The sequence below is a fragment of the Bombina bombina genome, chromosome 5 (assembly GCF_027579735.1).
Source record: "Bombina bombina isolate aBomBom1 chromosome 5, aBomBom1.pri, whole genome shotgun sequence".
NCBI classification, from domain to species: Eukaryota; Metazoa; Chordata; class Amphibia; order Anura; family Bombinatoridae; genus Bombina; species Bombina bombina.
In genome coordinates this window covers 961,278,291-961,285,979 of record NC_069503.1, presented here as the reverse complement: position 1 = coordinate 961,285,979, position 7,689 = coordinate 961,278,291, and the positions used below count along the sequence as shown (strand labels likewise).

At 38.0% G+C, this 7,689-nt stretch overlaps 1 long non-coding RNA gene across 1 annotated transcript in view; it reads right to left on the bottom strand.

Annotated features, from left to right (window-relative positions):
- Positions 1 to 3,850: 3,850 nt before the first annotated feature.
- The window catches only part of LOC128659579 (uncharacterized), a 17,480-nt gene continuing 13,641 nt past the window's right edge, over positions 3,851 to 7,689 (bottom strand). The window contains exon 3 of the long non-coding RNA XR_008402432.1: positions 3,851 to 3,875. This is a non-coding gene — a long non-coding RNA (uncharacterized LOC128659579). The remainder of the gene's footprint in view (positions 3,876 to 7,689) is intronic.

Genomic DNA, 7,689 nt, shown 5'->3' with positions numbered 1-7,689 from the left:
GAGAGAAGAAGCAAGGGTTCCTCCAGTCGCCGGTTGCAGCCAGCCGCCGCCAACCCCTGTCAATCTGCTTGTCCAGGACCCGGTTACCTCGGCTAACACAGCATGCGTGATGCCTGCATGCTCCTTTCTAGGTTACCGTCACTCGAGCCTCTCCGTCTGCGTCTTGGTCACCTGACCTCCGTGCCAGGCCCCCTCACGCAGCAGCGGTGGGAGGGGGGAGATGACTCTGCACAGGACTTGGTCGGGACTGGGCTTCTCCGCTTGATGTCTCTGCAGCAAGATAGGTACACAGGGACTCGCCTCCGGCTCTCAACACTGGGGCTCCCACATAGATGCGTGCTGTCACCAGGTACCTGTTGATTGTTCTATCAGGTCATTCCTGATCCTCTCGTCTCGGTTGACTTTCAGGCGTCTCCCTTCCCCCCTCAGACAGGATCTCTGCTAGGGGGAAGAAAAAGGAACGCTCCTGCTCCAATTGTTCTATTAGTTTAGCGTATCTTTACCAATACTTTGCAATAAGTGAGCAGGGGAGAATTAAAGGGGACCCGTATACATGCAGGTAGATGTTTTAGCAATCAGTCTTATTTACCCCTTGTACCCTTCAATTTAGTGCGTTGGTTTAGCACTATTGAGGCTCCGGTAGTGATGATTTGCTGAGCTTAGCAAGCCGCCCAAGCTCTGGGCTTTTCAGGCGCGAATTTCCCCCGCCAGCAGCTCACTGGGAATAGCAGAGCAGGTGTTCACCTGAGCTTCCACACATGCTCCTCCCCCGGAACCTCCTCTCCAGTCAGGACATGTCATTTTAAACAACTTTCCAAATTGCTTTTATCATCAATTTTGCTTTGTTCTCTTGTTATCCTTAGTTGAAAGCTAAACCTAGGAGGTTCATATGCCAACTTCTTAGACCTTGAAGGTCGCCTTTAATCTGAAAGCATTTTGACAGTTTTTCACCACTAGAGGGCGTTAGTTCATGTGTGTCATATAGATTCGATTGAGCTCACGTTCGTGAAGCTCCTAGGAGTGAGCACTGATTGGCTTAAATGCAAGTCTGTCAAAAGAACTGAAATAAGGGGGCAGTTTTCAGAGGCATAGATACAAGGTAATTACAAAGGTAAAACGTGTATTATTATAACTGTGTTGTTTATGCAAAACTGGGGAATGGGTAATAAAGGGATTACCTACCTTTTTAAACAACAAAAATTCTGGTGTTTACTGTCCCTTTAAATAACATAAATTGGGACAAATAATTCTCTAATAAAAAGACACAGGATACATGGATAACATTTAAAACATTGTTAAATAAATATACATAAAAAAAAAGAAATAAACGCAAGCCAATGTGGCTAAATAAAAATGTGTTAAGACAAATTAGAAAAAAAACGTAGGGCATTTAAAGTATTTAAAACAAATAGTACAGCCTTAACATACCAGATATATAAGGAATGTAACAAAGCATAAAAGCAATCAAATTAGACAAAATGAAAATGAATATTTAATTGCAAAGGATTCTAAACCAAACCCTAAAAGTTTTTTTAAGAACATAAATGGCAAAAATTCCAAGAAGGACAAAATAGGTTCATTAAAACGTGTGAACAATCTATCTTTAAATCTAGCTTTAAAATAAACTAGAACATACAAGCCCATATCATTAACTGGGTTATCTCTAGAGGATATCAGGAAAAAAACTGGATACTATTAAAGTAAATAAAACTCCAGCCCAGATGGAATACACCCAATGGTTTTACAGGAAGTTAGCACTGTTATAGACAAATCTCTACTCTTTTGAAGACTAATTATCCTCAGACATAGTACCCCAGGACTGGCATAAAGCTGTTGTGGTGCCACTCTTTAAAAAGGGAAGCAGGGCTTATCCAGGAAGCTATAGACCAGGTAGTCTGATATCCATTGTGGGAAAGATGCTTGAAGGCAGGGATTATATGGGATTGTATTGATGAGTATATTCGTGTAAACAAGATTAGGAGTTCAAATCAGCATGGTTTTATGAGAAATAGATCATGTCAAACTAATCGAATTAGATTCTACAAGGAAGTAAATAAAAATATAGATTAAGGGGAATCAGTTGATGTGATATACTTGTATTTTGCAAAGGCATTTTATACAGTGCCTCATAAGAGATTAATGTACACAATTACCCAGATAGCAAGGATAACTTGCCACAAACTTGTAGCTAACTTTTGCTGTAAGTCGGTATAACTTGCTGCAAGTTTTCACTGGCAAGTGTGTTTACTTGCATCATAATTGCAGCAAAAGTTCTAGTTGACACTTTTTCAACTTGCAGCAAGTTTACCTGGCAAATCTCTAGCAAGAGCATTTCTGGCAAGTCAACTGCAAGAGCTCTGCAAGTTTGTAGCCAATTTTTGGCAAGTCAACTACAAGAGCTTTGCAAGTCTATTGTCAATTTCTGGCAAGTCAATAGCAAGAGCTCTGCAAGTCTGCTGCAAATTTCTAACAAGTCAACAGCAATAGCCCTTCAAATCTGCAGCAAATTTCTCACAATTTAACAGCAAGAGCCCTTCAAGTCTACTACAAATCTCTAACAAGTCAACTGCAAATCTTTAGCATATCTCTGGCACATATATCACAATTAAGAGCAGTGTCTGCCACAAGAGCACTACAAATTTACTATTATTTACGTCAATCATATTTTCAAATTAATAATAAAATGTTTTTTTTCCTGCAAAAGTTTATCTATGTAAGTTGTTTGTATGAATTTAATTGATCTTAAAGTTGTATCCATGCATTATCTGAGGTAATATATATTCATATATAAAACTAATATTATGACAGGTAATATATTAAAGGGACACTAAACCCACTTTTTTCTTTCATGATTCAGACAAAACATGCAATTTTAAGCAATTTTCTAGCTTACTCCTATTATCATTTTTTTTCCGTTTTTTTCCTATTTTTATTCAAAAAAGCAGGAAAGTAAGTTCAAGAGACCATTTTTGGTTCAGCACAAGGGTATCGCTTGCTGATTGGTGGCTAAATGTAGCTACCAATATGTAAGCTCTACCCAGGTGCTAAAACAAAAATGGGCCAGCTCCTAATCTTACATTTCTGCTTTTTCAAATAAAGATAGCAAGAGAACAAAGAAAAAATGATAATAGGAGTACATTAGAAAATAGCATGCTCTATCTGAATCATAAAAGCAAAACAATGGGTTTAGTATCCCTTTAAGTTGAATACTTGATGTATTCTTATATTAGAGCTATATTATAACACTAATATCATTATCTCAGGTACAGTATGGCCCCTTTTTACACCACACCCCTTTAAGGCATTCTACTTATAAATCAGTCTTCAGTTCTGCCCATCGTTATTATGTTTCATGTTTTTACCTCCCTTTCAGTCTTTTTTGGCCGTCATTTTAATTGATTATTTTCTTTATGAATATTTGTTTTACAGATCTCTCCATATCTGTGCAGATATAAAAAATAATTATTGTATATAACTAACTGCAATTGTTACCAGAAGTTAAACTAGGAAAATCATATTTATTTTTTATATTTTACTGATTTTAATAAAATTAGCATTTGCCTGTCTGGTAAATATGATCTGTTAACCTCAATACTGTATGAAGATAAAAATATTCACCAAAAAATCCTTTAGAAATGACTCCATAAAAACAACAGCATTGACTCTTACAAAAATAATTTAAAGTTTTATTAGGCTTCAAATTTTCCAGGTATTAAAACATTTTAAATATGACATTGTAATAAACCAGAGAATAACTTATAGTATAGGCCTAGAGTACAAGTTTAATGCAGATGCACAATAATGTTGACAGAACAACAAAAATATAATATGATGTCCATCTGTATCTGTTCTATGATCTTGAATTTGGCACCGGCCTGTAAAAATAAAAACAAATATTACATAAACATGGGCATTCTGTGCTAATTGCTTAGTCTACAGCAGAACTTTAATTTGTAGAACTAAAAAAGTAAATCTGACAAAAAAAATAACACGCCTTTATTTCAACTTCAAGGTTGTGATGAATACTAAAAAAGAACTGTATTTTTAACTTCCATAAATTCTCATGTCAATGCAATTTACATCTAGATATTAACATATTTGGCCACTTTCCTTCCTAATCAAACAGATCACTACCTGCCAATGGGATGCTTAGAACCTATACTTTAACCCCTTAAAGACTAGCAACGTACCCTGTACATCACTCGGCTTTGAATAGGGAAGTGCTATTAAATGCGCGGTCTCGCCGCCAGTGTTGAGGCCGCACTATTTACGATGACAAGAAGGGAGGGTATAATAGCGCAGTACCGCCACTTGTGGCGGGACACGTGCTATTTAAAAAAATATAACCCTTAATGAGCGGCAACATACATGGTACATCTCAGTCGTTAAAGGGTTACTATATTGAGACTTTTTTTCCTTAAGATATTTATATTTTACTTCTCTAGAAATCAATGTGCACTATTTGATACCCTATGTTGTAATTTAAATTTTTGGTTGTGTTCCTAGACTTTTGGAGATAAAAGAGGGAAAGTCACAATGTGCAGTTTATTTCCTTTTCAATTGTGTTTTTTTCCTTTTACAAAATATTAAGTAATATGCTATCTAGATGTGTCATATTCTAAATCTTCATATCCCCACTTCCCTTCCCAAAGGAAAATGATATAGCAGAGTAGCATTTAGTAAGACAGTATTCTATTTACTTCTGTGATACTCCCATGCTATGTGAGGTGCTGCACTGCTTGCTTATTTAAAGGGACATTAAACACTAAGAGCCAGATTACAAGTGAAGTGCTAAATATTGCTTGCGTGCAAGCAATATTAGTGCTCCATTGAGTAATACCAGCGCCCGCTAATATTAGCTGGTATTACAACTCAAGTGTAAAATTACGCAAGCTCAGAATCTAAGTGCAGTGAAGGGGGTAAGTAGCTCAGCGATACAGCAAATATAACACCCAACTCCGATCAACTTTACCCCCAAAATACTACCTAGTGCAAATATTTTAGTAAAACATAAAAATAATACAATTTGTATTGTTTTTATAAAATACACTACACTGTATTTTGGGGGCATTTGGGGCATATTTATAAAATTGACCAGAGATCAGATCTCTGGTTAATTTTAGAAGCGATAGTTGCTACCACAAGCATATAGTAGCAATAACCAGACACTTCTAATGGCTGGTTATTTATTGCGTGCCTGCAAAAGGGCACATTTGTCCACTTGCGGGCGCGCAATAAATTAGCGCTCCATTTATAATCTAGCCCTAAATAAATGCTAGATAGAATGAAGCATTGAAAGAAAAGGTTAGTCTATGAATAACATGTAGATGTATTTTTTAAAGTTATATTTGGTGTTTAAACATTAACAAACTAAGTGTAAAGTTTTAGGCCTAGATTTGGAGTTTTGTCGGTAACGACCCGAAAAACTAACGCCGGCTTTTTTCTGGCCACACCATAAAAATAACTCTGGTATCGAGAGTCCACATAAAGGCTGCGTTAGGCTCCAAAAAAGGAGCGTAGAGCATTTTTAACGCAGCTTCAACTCTCGATACCAGAGTTGCTTACGGACGCGGCCAGCCTCAAAAACGTGCTCGTGCACGATTCCCCCATAGGAAACAATGGGGCTGTTTGAGCTGAAAAAAACCAAACACCTGCAAAAAAGCCGCGTTCAGCTCCTAACGCAGCCCCATTGTTTGCTATGCGATAACCCTTCCTACGTCTGCACTTAACACTCTAACATGTACCCCGAGTCTAAACACCCCTAACCTTACACTTATTAACCCCTAATATGCCGCCCCACTATCGCTGACCCCTGCATATTATTATTAACCCCTAATCTGCCGCTCCGTAAACCGCCGCTACTTACATTATCCCTATGTACCCCTAATCTGCTGCCCCTAACACCAGCCGACCCCTATATTATATTTATTAACCCCTAATCTGCCCCCCACAACGTTGCCTCCACTTATTAACCCCTAATCTGCCGACCGGACCTGAGCGCTACTATAATAAAGTTATTAACCCCTAACCCGCCTCACTAACCCTATCATAAATAGTATTAACCCCTAATCTGCCCTCCCTAACATCGCCGACACCTAACTTAAATTATTAACCCCTAATCTGCCGACCGAATCTCGCCGCTATTCTAATAAATGTATTAACCCCTAAAGCTAAGTCTAACCCTAATACTAACACCCCTCTAAGTTAAATATAATTTAAATCTAACGAAATTAATTAACTCTTATTAAATAAATTATTCCTATTTAAAGCTAAATACTTACCTGTAAAATAAATCCTAATATAGCTACAATATAAATTATAATTATATTAGAGCTATTTTAGGATTTATATTTATTTTACAGGTAACTTTGTATTTATTTTAACCAGGTACAATAGCTATTAAATAGTTAAGAACTATTTAATAGCTAAAATAGTTAAAATAATGACAAATTTACCTGTAAAAGAAATCCTAACCTAAGTTACAAATAAACCTAACACTAGACTATCAATAAATTAATTAAATAAACTACCTACAATTACCCTAACACTACACTATCAATAAATTAATTAAATACAATTGCTACAAATAAATACAATTAAATAAACTAGCTAAAGTACAAAAAATAAAAAAGAACTAAGTTACAAAAAATAAAAAAATATTTACAAACATAAGAAAAATATTACAACAATTTTAAACTAATTACACCTACTCTAAGCCCCCTAATAAAATAACAAAGCCCCCCAAAATAAAAAAATGCCCTACCCTATTCTAAATTACTAAAGTTCAAAGCTCTTTTACCATACCAGCCCTGAACAGGGCCCTTTGCGGGGCATGCCCCAAGAAATTCAGCTCTTTTGCCTGTAAAAAAAAACATACAATACCCCCCCCCCGCAACATTACAACCCACCACCCACATACCCCTAATCTAACCCAAACCCCCCTTAAATAAACCTAACACTAAGCCCCTGAAGATCATCCTACCTTGTCTTCACCATACCAGGTTCACCGATCGGTCCAGAAGAGCTCCTCCGATGTCCTGATCCAAGCCCAAGCGGGGGGCTGAAGAGGTCCATGATCCGGCTGAAGTCTTCATCCAAGCGGGCCAGAAGAGGTCTTCCATCCGATTGAAGTCTTCATCCAAGCGGCATCCATCCGGAGCGAAGCGGCAGCATCCTGAAGACCTCCACCGCGGAACATCCATCCTGGCCGACGACTGAACGACGAATGACGGTTCCTTTAAATGACGTCACCCAAGATGGCGTCCCTCGAATTCCGATTGGCTGATAGGATTCTATCAGCCAATCGGAATTAAGGTAGGAATATTCTGATTGGCTGATGGAATCAGCCAATCAGAATCAAGTTCAATCCGATTGGCTGATCCGATCAGCCAATCAGATTGAGCTTGATTCTGATTGGCTGATTCCATCAGCCAATCAGAATTTTCCTACCTTAATTCTGATTGGCTGATAGAATCCTATCAGCCAATCGGAATTCGAGGGACGCCATCTTGGATGACGTCATTTAAAGGAACCGTCATTCGTTGTTCAGTCGTCGGCCAGGATGGATGTTCCGCGGTGGAGGTCTTCAGGATGCTGCCACTTCGCTCCGGATGGATGCCGCTTGGATGAAGTCTTCAAATCGGATGGAAGACCTCTTCTGGCCCGCTTGGATGAAGACTTCAGCCGGAT